Source organism: Dermacentor andersoni, unplaced genomic scaffold (assembly GCF_023375885.2).
Source record: "Dermacentor andersoni unplaced genomic scaffold, qqDerAnde1_hic_scaffold ctg00000039.1, whole genome shotgun sequence".
NCBI classification, from domain to species: domain Eukaryota; kingdom Metazoa; phylum Arthropoda; class Arachnida; order Ixodida; family Ixodidae; genus Dermacentor; species Dermacentor andersoni.
The window spans coordinates 25,357,614-25,372,475 of NW_027314752.1; positions in this window are offsets into that span (position 1 = coordinate 25,357,614).

The window sequence follows — 14,862 nt, forward strand, 5'->3', positions numbered from 1 at the left end:
TACATCCCCTTCTAAGCGCCTCCCTTGTTTGAATAGCGAGCTGCGAGCTTCACTGCAATGACACTTATTGGAGTCGAATGAACTACGTAACGTAGTCACCCCTTTTGTAGTGCATTTTCTTAGCGCACACATGTAATGAAGGGAAGGTTATTACGTATGCACCAATCATCATATCTGCAAGTATTTTCTCCAATTCGTCATGAACATAGTGGGGAAAATTGGCTTAAAACGCATTTGATAGAGCGTTCGCTTTTGAATTGGCATTAGTATAGAATTTTTAAATTTCACACTCTGCATTGGTAGCACTTAGGTTTTACTCCGCTTAAGTAGTTCTTTGAATATAAAAAAAATAAATTTTGGGGTTTTTACATTCAACAGCCTGATATGATTAAGGGCATGTTGTAGTGATAGCCTCCGGAATCATTTCGACCACCTAGGCTTTTTTAACGCGCACCTAATTCTAAGTACATGGGTGCCCTCGCATGTCATCTTCATCGAAATGCAACCGCCGTGGTCGGCATTTGATTCCGTGTCTTCGTACTTAGCAGCCCAGCACCATAGACACTAAGCACCCATGGCGGGTTCCTTTCTTTTGAATACAGAGAGTCAGAAAGAATTGCCGCAAGGTCCGTGGGCTATTAACTGTCCTAAATTAGTTACAACTTACCTCTATGATAGGAGGAGGACCTATATAAAGCAAGGGATAGTGCTGAAGCATCCCATAGTCCCGTTTGAACATCTGAAACAATCGACAAAAGGACCGAGTCTTTATTGTATAGGACTAGCTGCCGAAACAAGCATTTCTTTGGTATCAATAGGAATTATTATTTCGTCATAAGTTCTTGTATTTATTGCAGTCCACAACCTCAAGGGGCTCCATACATACGTAGCAATATGAAACAGTTGTCATAAAGAGATATGTTCAAACAAACAGCTGTAATCTATCACGACCGAACGTTAACACATATTGGCTACAAACTGCCACAATGTGTTAGGCCAATGAATATTTGCTATCATGCTGAATCAAATAGTTTCCTTTGTCTCTTCAAGATGCCCTAATGGAGACGACGAACTGACATTTTTCGAGCTACTAACTGATCTTCAGTATATTAGAAGGTTTACATTTAAAAAAATTTAGAAGGTATAGAGGGCTTCCTGGTTGTCGATGAATTTACAAAACTCTAATTGAAGACATATGCACGTGTGGTTCTATTTCCGTGGCTCCAAATTTTGTCTCCTTGCCTGCTGTCACAAAACGTAGGGATGAAAATGTCGTCCCCGCAATCATACTGAGAAACGATGAACTTTTTATTTCGCGTTTTACACCTATTGGCGCACAGATTTAATGTTTGTAGAGGTTCAGCCCGAACACTAGCTATGTGCAGCTCCCTCTGTGCTGGTCTTGAATGAAACTTTTCGATACCAGCGTGGGCAACAAGGTATGAGCCACCAGGTGTTTGCCACCCTTTGATGAACATTTCTAGGGCTAATATGAGTAGATAGATATGGGATACTGATTTGTGGCGTAACTACTATAATCAAGAGGTTACCATTTATTTATCGTATATTTGGAAGAAACGAACCCGACCAACGTCACAAGGGTTCCATTTATCTCAAGTAACCCCACAAGAAAACCTTCGCCACAATTCGGCAGTGTATGTACCTCTTCTAGATTAACTACTTTCGGGCCACCGCTTCAGCGACCTCCACAATGACTGCCGAACGTATACGAGTAGGTCGTTCTTGCATGCATCTCTCGCAAATAAGTGTGCGGCAAGCGATGGGAACAATTCTAAGCGTTAGAAGGCGCTTGCGAGCCACGCGGCTCCTCTCGGAATCGGCGCTGACGCCAGATGCCGCTAAACTGAGCACCGTGTGCAGAAAGAATCGTGAGAGAGAAGCGCTCTTAGCCGACGATGAGGTTCTCAGCGTTTGCAACACGGTGTAAGAATATAAGGAGAGGTGCGTGAATGGCGGCGCCTGGCCGTGCTGAGGGCGCGTCGACAACTTACGCGCCCTTCTGCCATCCTCCCAGTGACGGCGCTTTACTCTCTGGGGCTGCCAGTGTATCGAAATATCAAGAGTAGAAAGGAGAACGTTCTATGCGTCCTTTTTAGACATTACAGGAGCGTATGACAACGTAGACCACAACATTTTGTGCGATATTTTGGAAGGGGAAGGCCTAGGTGATGATTATCTGCTGTTTTGAGAGAGATTTAGCTAGAAAATACCGTTTGCGTTAAATTGGAAGGGGTGAGGAGCGACGACAAAGTTGATATCAACAATGGATGGAGGCTGCTGTTCATGATGTGCATGGTGAGGATGGAGAGGGCGCTAGAAGCAAGAAATATCGGGTATAATCTGTTATACAAACAGGTGGTACAGTAGTAGAGCAGTATAGATTCCACGTTTATTTTACGCCGTCGACGTTGTGTTGCTACCTAAAAATAAAAGTTATTTGCAACGTCTGGCTAATATCTGTGGGCATGAAGGCAAGAATTGAGGTTTGAAATTCAATGTTAGAAAATAAGATGTTACGGTATTCAATGAAAACAGTGAACAGACAGTGGCAATGCAGGGCCAGCAAATATCTCGGGTAAGAGAATATAAATACCTTGGTATAGGGATAAACGAAGGCAACACATATATGGAAACACCAGAAAAAACAATAACAGTAAAGCGGAAGAGAAATGCAGCCATAATGAAACACAGAGCGCTGAGGGGATACAATAGGTCCGAGGTGCTGCGGGGTACGCGGACAGGTGTAATGATTCCAGGACCTACTTTAGAAATGCGGTTGTTGGTTTTATATCAGGGGTACAATCAAGACTCGATGGGAATCAAAGGTCACTGGGTCGACTCGCATTGGGCACTCACGGGAAGGCTGCAAATGACGCTGTGCAGGGTGACATGGGCTGCACTAGTTTGGACTCAGCGAAGCTCGCAGGAAAATTGATTATGAAGAATGACTTTAGAATATGCAAGAGAGTAAATGGGCTGGAAGAGTGTTTAGATATTGGTACAAGAAAAATATTGATTCACAGTGGAGGAAAAGAGCTAGGAACCTTACTAGCAAGTATACGACCTGTAGGGTGGGCAACACAGCTACAAAGAACGTCAAGCAGATAGTGAAAGAGGCTGAAATAATCACATGGGTGGTGGCAACGTAAAAGAAACCTGCTATGTCTAACTACTTAAGAGGAAAAAACGAAATCAGGAACAAAACAATTGATGACAACTCAAAGGGAAGCTGATTACTTTTCGAAGCGAGACCAAGATGCCTTAGAAAACGCACCTATAAAGTGAGATACAAGGAAGCAGAATAATCATGTGCTTGCTGCAGTAAAGCTAGGCAAACAAAGGATCATGTTTTATTAGAATGTGAAAATATCTGCCCAGCGGTCTATTTAGGCACAACTTGCATCCGTGAAGCCCTTCTGTTCACCGAGAGCAGGGGAAAAGTAAACATGTCCGCAATAGCGATTAGTAAGAGGCGATTGGAAGGTTGGTGTAATCAAAGTAGGCAAACGATAGAAAACAGTGACGTACAAAAGCAAAGTTCGCATTAGGTGGTCAGAAAATTTGGTTGTGGACATTCATAGCGCTTTTCTTTCATTTTTAACCTAGGTAGGACATTGGGTAGTATATTAGCAGGAGCTTGGTGCCACAACCCACCATGCCGTTTCAAAGGGGAGACTCATAACATCCATCCATCCATCCACCAGCTCGTTCTAAATGGCGAAGCCTCGTCGACATCTCATCATCGTTTGCTTTTGTCGAACGCAGTTGCGAGAATTTCTATAGTTTTCGCTGGTATGCGGGTGTTGCTTTTGCATGGTTTTTCGCGGTGTGAATTGTTCTATGAACCTGTTCACTCATTTATTTCTCACCGTGAAAATAGAAACTAGCTTGAGCGCTTGCGAGCAGACAAGAGTACAAAACGAGCGGTCGGGCGGGCCCGCATAATACCACATTCCCGCACGCACATCAACGAAGGGGCCGTTCTCATCGATCTCCGCCTATCGTGGCTTGCGTCAGCCATCTCGCGCTACGCGCTCCCTCTTTCATATTTCGCTGTGTTCGTTGGCTTATGGCCCCCACATGGTACGCACCATCTTACGGAAACTGCCTAAAGCGCACGCAAACCCGGTATGCTCAAATGGGTGCCACTAATACACCTGTCATAATATTCTTAAACCGTGGTTTGCACGCACCAGACGCCATGCGTTTTGACGGCCATGGCAGGTTTTGTAATACCGCGCTAGATGGCGCCATAATTCTAGGGATGCACAGAGGTGGACTCCCGCTTAATTACACGCATCATCATAAATTGTTTTCCCGGCGCTAATACATTCTTTCGCCATAGTCATTATCATCATCATCAGCCTAGCTACGCCCACTGCAGGGCAAAGGCCTCTCCCATACTACTCCAACTATCCCGGTCATGTGCTAATACTGGCCATGTTGTATCTGGAAACTTCTTAATGCCAAATCCGCCCACCTAACATTCTCCCGCCCCCTGCTACGCTTCCGTTCTCTCGTAATCCAGTCCGCAACAGTTATTGACCCTCGTTTATCTTCCCTCCTCATTACATGTCCTGCCCAAGCACATTTCTTCTTTTTATTTCAACTAGGATGTCATTAACTCGCGTTTGTTCCCTCGCCCAATCTGCTCTTTTCTTATCCCTTAACGTTACACCCATCATTTTTCTTTCCATAGCTCGTTGCGTCGTCCTCGATTTAAGTAGAAGCATTCTCTTAAGCCTCCAGGTTTCTGCCTCGTACGTGAGTTCCGGAAAGACAGAGTTGTTATACACTTTTCCATAGCAATTCATTGTAAACACATTGCTGTGAACAGCTATCATGAGAAATAGTTCTGATGGTTGTATTTATTTTAACGTTGTTACGGGTTATACGCAAGAAGAATTGCCAAAAAGTTGTCATGTTTCTTGGCCTCTGCCAGCACAGTGTGCCGCGATAAATACAGCATTGATTCCGGCGACGCTAATAAAACGTTCTTATTATGTTTAAAAAAGAACTACCTACTGCCTTTTAGCGCGCATTGTTTGAACTGCTCTGAGCCGTCTTGTCAAAGCTGACAGAGTTCGTAACCGCCCTAGAAGTCACTGACGAGTGTGCTTTTGCTCATCTTGAGGGTTGGCCCATCACCTATAAGTGTTTGGTTATCAAACTGTTCTTTTATGGTCTTTGAGAGAAACATCCATTTGTACTTAACTGCAGTGGCATTGAACCATACCCTTGTTTGAATAAAGCTGTGGTTACAGGTACGTCTGACGTATCTCCTCTGCTTTTGTTTAAGTTAAAAAGTTCCTGAAGAGTTTTTTAAAAGTACACAGGACGGTGCTCGTTGATTTTGACATCTTTCAATTGCGAAGACATCGAAAATAAGCATGCTCAAGACCTAAATACGTGTTTTTCTCGGGTAAACGCTTATGTTGTCTATATTATGGTGCAGCATGGCGGATTTTTCGCCAACCGGACAGACCAGTGTGCTTCACATCGCTGTAAGAACTGCCTCTTCTGCTTCGAACTGTTAGTGCGCGCTTTCAAAGCAAGTGCAGAACACATTCCATTATGTGCCTCTCGAAGGGGTAATATGATTGCATAACGCAATTATAGCCATGGCGCAATTCCGCTTCACTACCTATCCCCTGCGCGTCTTCGAGCTAACGTGCCCGGACCCGGCTAGCTAACGTCTAAGGTGACACGTAGCTCGTCCCCACTCCGCAGCGCCCGCAAAGGGGCGCCGCGGTGGGTTCGCTGACTCACCGGCAAGGCGTAGAGATAACACCAGCTTTGGTGCCATGAACTAACGGGGGTTTATTCCCTGTTATGTACAAAATGCGCGAACAATACAGGAATAGCGACACTGGGGTGGCAGTCGCAGATTACGGGTGAAAGCCCCTCGGAAGTCTTCTCCACAACGCTGGCTCTTCCGAGCAGGTTCGCCACACAGAAGGGCGCCACCTTGCTCAGAGGGGCGCGGGACCAAGTGGGTCCTCACGTCCGACAGCCAAGAGCACCGAAAGTCAATCTGTCGGGCGAAAGCGCCCGCGCACATCTGATGCTGAAGGAGAGAGAAGCCGAAGAGGGGGCGAGAGGCGGCCGCTCCTTAGGTAGAGCACATCATAAATGGATTTCTCCGCTCTTTCTGCGCATGCGCGAGGAGCAGTGGTGGCGAAAGAGAAATGAGGGGACTTTTGGTCCTTGAGATTTTCCTTTACCTAGGCACTACGGGGAAGAAAGTTGTTAGCTCTGTTCGTCCCTAGCCGAGCTGGCCACACAATCGACAGAATGCGTGGCCGGCAAGGCGAAGAAGCCGTGTCCAGGATGGGTTTGTTGCTGTTTTGTTGCGAAGGTAGCATAATAAATTTTTACAGTCGCAGGGGGGTACGTCTGGAAGGGAGGTGTCTTCTCGGGTGACTTTAGTGGCAAAGCATTACATCGTGCCGATGCATTGTTGATTAGTGTCGTTTAGCAAGGTTGGCATACCGCACACTTCAGGAGATTCACGGGAACGGAAGCAGTTTATGAATGCGACTGACGTGCCGATGCGAGTTCGTTGCCTTTTTTTGTTTTTTGGCGGTGGTTTCATAATACATTATGATACTCGCAGGGGGATACGTTTGGACGTGAGGCGTTTTCTCGGATGACTTTAATGGCAAAACATTGCATCGTGCTGATGCATTGTTCATTAGCGTCATTGAGCATACCGCACACTTCCTGGGAATCGCGGTAACGGAAACAGTTTGTGCATTCAACTGCCGTGCCGATGAATTAGTTCTTAATGTAAGGGAGCACACAACACACTCGGAGATTCGTGGGAATGGATCATTTTGTACTCTGTATGTGAAAGTACTAAAACTTGCATCGCCATGCAATGTTAGGGGTAAATCGTTGTGAAAGCTGTACAGCCACACTGGCAAAACACGTCGTCCTGCGGATGAATACGGAGCAAATGTATGCTAAAGAAAAATGGTCGTCATGCAATTTCATAGCAGTAGACCCTTGTGAAAGCTGTACAGTAACAGTGATATTGGCTACGTGGTGCAGATTCGTAGCGATTGTGAGGTGCTTGTGCGCAAGGGTAATTAATGAAGGAGCGCGTATTACTAATCCCGGCTGTTACGATGTGTAACTCATATACGGGGATCTCTATGTGGGCGTAACAACGGCTCAGATCGCTACAACCGCGTGCGAAATAGCTCTGAAGGCCTGCCAGAACACTTGGCCGGCGTATCCTTGCATGTACTGCGACAGGAGACGTGACGGCATGTGCGCACGTGTATCACACTATATCCTCTGACAGTGGCCGCTTTCCACTCTTGGTATACTTTGCCGCAATACAGTGTGTATGCTTGATTGCACGGCAATAATGCTTTACAGAAAAGCTGACTTTAGGCAAGCGGCATTGTGCAACGCTCGAGCCATTTTGCCCGTCACTACGGATAGAAAACGCATACACGTTCAAGCCATTTGAGCTGCGTCATTTTGTCGATGTTTACCCCTCTTGACTAAATGAAGACGATAACGTACGCCTGTGTGGGTGATTTAAAAGATTGATAAAAAGCCTTCTAACCTATGTGCAGTCAGTCAAGAAACACTATTTATGCAAGTGTCCACGCTCCTGTAAAAAAAAAAAATAATTCAATGATGACCCTCTGGAGGTGGATCCGCACCTATGTAAGCACAGCCGGCTCATCAATCGCAAAGTAGGAGCTGAAGAGAACTTTTTAATGCTCATTATACGACATTGATAGCGATTCATTTGTGGTCAGCCAGTGACAAACGCATTGCACTAAACAATGAGACTTCGCCTTAATCCGCAATGCTTATGTGGCGCACAGGAGAGCAAAAGGGGAAAACTATGTATTCATACAAGGCAAGTCATCCATGTAGTGGAATTGCGCTTATCATTGGTGTAATGTTGCCGCACTTACTTTCTGAAGTCCAAGTTTTACTGCAACTTAGTATCCGTGGTGCAGATGCTTCTACTGGAAACATCCAAACTATGCTTTATCAAATCAGGTTGCCGTCTTGTAGTTTTAGAAATATTCCTCCGGTCTAAGTCTTTTCTGAATCTGGAAGAGCTGGCTGATTGCACAAACGTACCACGTAGCCAATATCAGTGTTACTACATGTACAGCTTTCACAAGGATTTACTGCTATGAAATTCCATGACGACCATTTTTCTTTAGCATACATTTGTTCCGTATTCATCCGCAGAGCACAGTTTTTCGCCACTGTGGCTGTACAGCTCTCACAACGATCTACTGCTCAGATTGCATGGCGTCCCAAGTTTTAGTACTTTCACATACAGAGTACAAAATGTTCCATTCCCACGAATCTCCCAGTCTGTTGTATGCTCAGTTACATTAATGACTAATGCATCGGCATGGCAGTTGCATTCATAAACTGTTTCCGTTCCCGCGATTCTCCTGAAATGTGTGTTATATGCTCAACGACACTAATGAACAATGTATCAACAACGTTCCAGCCACGGGCGGAGATGTTCAGCGTCGGCGGAACAGTGCAAACGAGCGCAAGGAAGGGCGAAAGCTTACGTGGATTGCGCAGCGTGAGAAGAAAGGACGTGAGTGCGAAAGCAGAGAGGAGGGTACGTTGGAACCATGAAGCGGGAAGTAAACAGGGTATGGTGAAAGCCTTCGAAGACATTCTCAGTCTAGCGACAATGGCTGCGACATGTGCCAGAGCAGCACGCGTTGTCTCGTGTAGTAGCTCGTACCAGAGAAACATGCATGCCCTTGCTATCTCCAGCCTACCGAGGCAGAAGGTCCATCCTTACCTCAATTTGCAATTTGCCGCACGGATGAGATTGTCCGTGCCAACCAGTGTATAGTGGGAAACACGTATAGCTGCGCTCATATTTCGCATTACGGAGATATTTTCCTTTATTACGTGAAAGCAAAGCATTCATAAAAGCACAGCATGACACAGCATAGATCTTAAATGCCCTTGCTAAAGCGTTTGCAGATGGCCGTTGCAAATGCCATCAGTGTTCGAGTTTTTGCCGCAATATTTGGTTGACTTTGACGTTTCGAAGATCGGCTCTAGCACACCTCACGGACATTACAATCGCAGTTTGTGTCCTCTAGGGTGTTGAGAGAGCCCCTTCGAGCCACCTCCCTTGTTTGAATAGTGAGCCGTCCACTGCAATAGCAATATTGCCGTTAAATTTGCATACATCACGTAATCCTCCACCATGTTTGCGCATGTCTGACACATGCTGACAAATGAGATCAAGGCAGGCTCGTCACATGAGCATCTCTTTAAATGTATAAACCACTGCGTGATAAAGGTAGTGCGAAACTGCACGGAATGCGGGTTCGGAAGAGCGTTCCTTTTTTGAATCTGCAATACAGCCGAATTTATACCTTCACAATCTCCATTGTTAGTGCATAGATCGCACGCCGCTTTAGATAGTTTTAAATAATGGGGCATAACAAGCAATAGCTAAACGTGTGCAGGCCCTTAAATATTTATTTGAGCCCTATTTAACTGACGTCCACCTTACAAGCGTTAGGACTTTCTTGGCTGCTTCTCCAACCTGAAACAATGGAAAAAATAAGGAGGTTTTATCATAAATAGGTAGCAGTGGAAACGAATTCATTTTTATAAACAGAATTTTTTATTTCTTCTTGAATTCTTGCATTTGTTACTGTGCTACCTAAGGAAGCCCCATATTTAGATAGCAATATTTAACTGTCATCTTTTGGAAATATGTTGTGACACACATCCGTAATCTATCGCTACAAAAATTGACATATATTCGCGGCAAACTACTACAGTGGTCTAGGTCTACTGATATTTGCTCTCACACATAACGGAGTATGCTTTTTATTTACAGGATACGTCGAAAGTGGCTCCAAGCTGACATTCTTCGAGCCTGCAGCTGATCGTGAATATATTAGTAGGTTTATCGCAAAAGAATTTTTTGTATAGTGAAGCTTTCCTTTGTCCAATAAATTCAAGAACTATCATCGAAGATAAATACACGTTTGGTTTTGATATCGTGGCTACGCAGTAGCCGACTTGCATGGGTGAAAGATAGCAAGTATGAAAATGTCCTCCCCGCACAAATAGTAGTAGACGCCGAATTTTTTATATCATGTACTGAACATATAATTGCGCCGCTTTGATATATTCAAAGGTCGACTTGCAACACTCGATATGTGCAACGCAGTCTGTCCTGGACTTCAATGAACGTTTTCGATGCCAAGGTGGGCCACTGGATATGTGCCACTGCGAGTTTGGCGCCCTTCTCTCAACGTTCCTGACGCCGACATGGGTTACTAGGTATTTGCGATTGGGAATGTGGCGTAACAGCTGTGATATAGAGTTTTCCCTAAATATATAATCTGCAGAGAAGTGTCGAACGCTTCATGATGGTTTTCCAAAGACAGCAACCCTACGCCTTAGTAAGCTGCGCCAAAACTGCACAGTGTGTGTGCACCTTTTCAGTCGACGCCTTTGACGCCAACTTTTTAGCGAACTCCGGCATGATTGCACTTCATATGAGCCGCTCATCAGATTCTCGTGCCATAGAGAGTGCCGCAAGCGAGACCACCAATTCTAAGCGTTCGTAGGTCCTTCGCACCACGCGGCGCCTATCGCAATCCGCGCTGTCACTAGATGCCACTAGATGGCGCAACATGTGCAAAAACAATAAAACCCTTTAAAGAAAGAAGGGCGAGAGGGGAGGCTTGTTGTTGCACGACCAGTTGCTCAGCTCTTGCACGCGCAAGTGTGCAATGCATTGCGGATGCCATGGGAGGCTTCGCGGAGGCAGCAAAAGATGGCCTAATGTCTTCAGGGAAGCACGAAAGTGAAGCCCCACTTCAGTACACGCACAATTGGGTTGTCTCCCGTTGTGTCGCTATAGCGATTGATTGCTAATGCATTACTCTAAACTGTCGTCGTGAGATGGGTTGTGACGCTTTTTTTTATTCTTAGGTTGTTACCGGTTATAGGCGACAGCCAATTGACCCAGCGCTTCACGCGTGTTTAGGTTCTTCGTTAGGTTGTCCAAATTTTCTGGACACGGGGGGTTAGTTCGCGTAAGTGCCACCACGTGGCGTACTGACCTTAAATATTTCAAACTTCCCGCTGTGACGCATGATGACGTCAACAAAACGAAAATAAAATAATTAAGAGCTATTCTTACGCATTCAATTTTGCCACAATGCTTGTCCTCGCTTGTCAATGTTCTTGATACAGCGTAGCCGCCCGTTGCCTGGAAACGACTCATTATCCTAAGAGCTTTTAGTAGCGACGAGCGATGATGGATACTTGGCTTTTGATACGGTTCTTCTTTCTTTCTTTTTCCTTTTACTTGTTTTTCTGTTTGATGCTACGGAGTAAACAAGCTAGGCTAAGCGTCAGAATCACTTCGTGGCAGCCTTTCTTCAGTCGGCACACATTGTTAACGTCCGAACATCGCACAGGCTCTACGAGAGACGCCGTGGAGGACGGCTTTTGATTTTGACCTATCGATTTCGCTAAGGTGCCCCCAGTTATTTCGCTAGCGACTTTGCTATCCGCACTCACGGGCTGCCGCCACAACTGCAAATCTATATGTGCTTAAGTATTAAGACGTATACATGGATATGTTAGTTTTGCACGTTGACGCAAAAGTCACGACGCAAGAATTGAGGAGAGTGTCTCTGTGTAGTCTGTAAGCATGCGATGGCCGGAGCTGCTCGGATTATTACGTCACATTTAGTGGCCACCAGGCCAGGTACAACCTTGGGTATGACATATACAGTACTTGCCGGTAGTTTCCAAGGTAGTCTCCTACGACGGTTATTCACGTGCGAGAAGGAAGACCGCTATTTAAAATTATTGTGTAGTAATATATGCGAGATTTGTATAGTCTCCATATTCTCTACCATGTTGTCGTTCCGCCTTTGTAATATAGCCGCAATGTACACTACCATTTATTGAGCGCCGTATGGGCTACCGACATACTGAAAGACCTCGCGCACAGCTCCTGACAATTACTTGTATTCAAGACTTGTGCGACTGCCAAGGACATCCTTAACGAATGTTACATAACACATTATGAGATTTTACGTGCCAAATCTACGATCTCATTACAAGGCACGATGTGGTGGGGAATTAGGGAATAATTTAGACCACTTCGGGTTTCTTAACAAGCGCCTAGCCCTAAGTACACGGGTGTTTTCGCATTTAACACCCATCGAAATACGGCTGCCTTGGCTGGGATTCGATCCCGAGAACTCGTGATTAGAAGCCAAACCCAATAAAAACTAAGCTACTACGGAGGGGAGGGAATGTTGGCAGTGCGAGGAAGGTGACAGTCGGCACGTGAGACAATTTGTTCCCATCCTCATCGCACGGGAAACGGTACGAGCCGTCGAAGAATGACACCGTAGAATGCACTGTATTTAATGTGATGGAGTCCGCGTCCAATATTTAAGACCCGAATCACCCTGTAACTGACGACCAGGCATCTCGCTTATAAGTGCAGTCGCCTATCGATTGTTGGGCGCTGGCGTTGGCCACAAGACCTACTCGACCTCTTTTCAACACTTGCCGCCATTCTCTCCTTCCTTTGCCCCATCGGATTTCACCTGAACTGCTTCAACAGCCCATTTATTTTTGCCAAAATTTGGCCACTCTGTCAACGTAATGGCTTCTTATCCTTAGGTCATCTTTTATATTTAGGCTAATGCTGTCCCGCGATTTCCAGAGGTTTCACCTTTCCCAAAATGCCCGCATTTTTGTCTGCCTCTGTTCATATTTTGGAGGATTTTTATTAGTCGTTGAAACCATAGCATGGCCCCCAGACCACGCTGCTCAAAAAGTCATTTTATTTCCCTGAGGCCTTGTGCAAGCTTCTGCCTTCTTGCCGTTCATCAACCTCCGGGTTTAGCTGTCCCTTGAATCCCATTTTGACGACTACAATCCCACGGAAGTTGGTAAAAATATAATGCCCATGGCATTAAAGCCGTTTAAATCAATTCTACCGTGGAAACGACAGCCGCTTTTGTTCACTGTAAATGCAGATATTTCATTATTGAGCGTCATTCATTAGCATGTAAACTGAGAGTCTAAAACATTATGCGGATTTCACGTATGTGTGAATTGATGTAAACACTTTTCTGTGTTCTTTGTTTGTCATTGTCATACGTAATCTCCATAGAGTAGTGAGGCACCCTCTAATGAAGTGCTATCGATGTTTGCCTGATTACGCCCGCCATTGGGATGCAAATAAATGTAACTTCAACTCATTTTCTCCGAAATAAACGCTGAATGAAACGCTGATGTCATCCTGAACAATTTCATCAAGCGCCGTAGTGCTCGATCTTATGATGCCTCTATTGGCAATGTTATTTTGATGTGTGTTTTCTTTAGGGGGGGGGGGGGGGGGGGGCGATGTGTTCTTGTACCATAGAAACGTCCCTAGGACGTCTATAATGTGCTCCTTTTTCTTCTCAAATACTCGATGAAAACAGTCACCGCTGCCACTCAATATGTCCTGGTGGCAGGCCACCATGGCCTGTCGCGCAAGCATGACCACGCTGATTCATTTGGGTTGGCCTATACTATTTTATGCGTCATACTTCGCCACATTTGTTTTGCAAACTATGCCAGAGCTCGAAAAGGCTGGCCAACTCATTAGGTCTCTTTCGTCTGTTTACTTCTGCAAAGTGTGCATCTATCGCTGCGGTTACCAAATGTGCCCAGCGGTATACTGTCACTCAAGCCTTTCTGGTGACCTGAGCAACTGAAGTCGAAGGCTTTCTTCAATCTCGTCGACGTTCAATATGGCTATCCTCAGGTACTTTTCGCGGACTTCGCTCACCGCCTTCTATCCAGTGTCATCTCTTACACTACTCGCTCCTGCTAGACACAACACAAACACGCAACGATCTTATTGAAGCATCAATTACACGCTAGCTGACATGTCGATGTACTTTTCCGCGGAGCATCGCGATTGGAGCGAGGTCCTGCCTATGGGGACGTTATCGGTCTACAGCCTCACTCAACAACACTGCTCGTTACTCATCACTCTTTTTTTTATCGACAGCAGCATACTGTACTTCCTCTGAATGTACTTTCGGCTTTAGGTGTGACCTTGCACACCCGTTTATTCTGTTATGTTGACGGCGACCGTTGTCGTCAGGCTGCCGCCTCATTCTAATCTTCGCTCCCACCAGAGAGCATAGAAAGTTGTTTTCACAAACAAACCGCCGGGATTGGAGCCCATGCATTCGCAGCATCCTCCATTTGGGAGCTGGGCGCGCTTAGCATTACGCTATTACCTGCCTCCACAATTTTCTCTTTATATGCCTTCCCGCTTCTCGTTTTCGTCGCATACGCAGGCAGGACGGACGCAGAAACGAAAAAAAATTAAACGTTGCTTGAGCCGCCAGCTTACACATGACTTTAATTTTGGCAGGTTACTCTCAGTGGAGCGCATGTGCTTGCGGCTAAGTGCAGATCGTGGGTCCCCTTAGCTTTACTGTAAATTTGCTTTCACCGAGAAACTGAAACACCGAACAAAAAGGAGACCTACCATTGTATTTTTTTCTTGTTTTCTAAGTTTAAACCAAAAACACTAATTCCCACAAACTGTGATTTTTTTTAAAGAAACGGCATACGGATGATATATTTCGAGGCCATGTCGCTGCCAATACGGGCCAGCACCACGTATTGACGAAAGGGCATGTCACTGCCGCAGGTTACTGAATGATGAAAACAGGAAACACGACTGTTTTTCAGTTCACGCAACTTATTAGACACACCAACACCAGGCGCCCACCACCATGACATTTTTTGACAACAGCGACACAC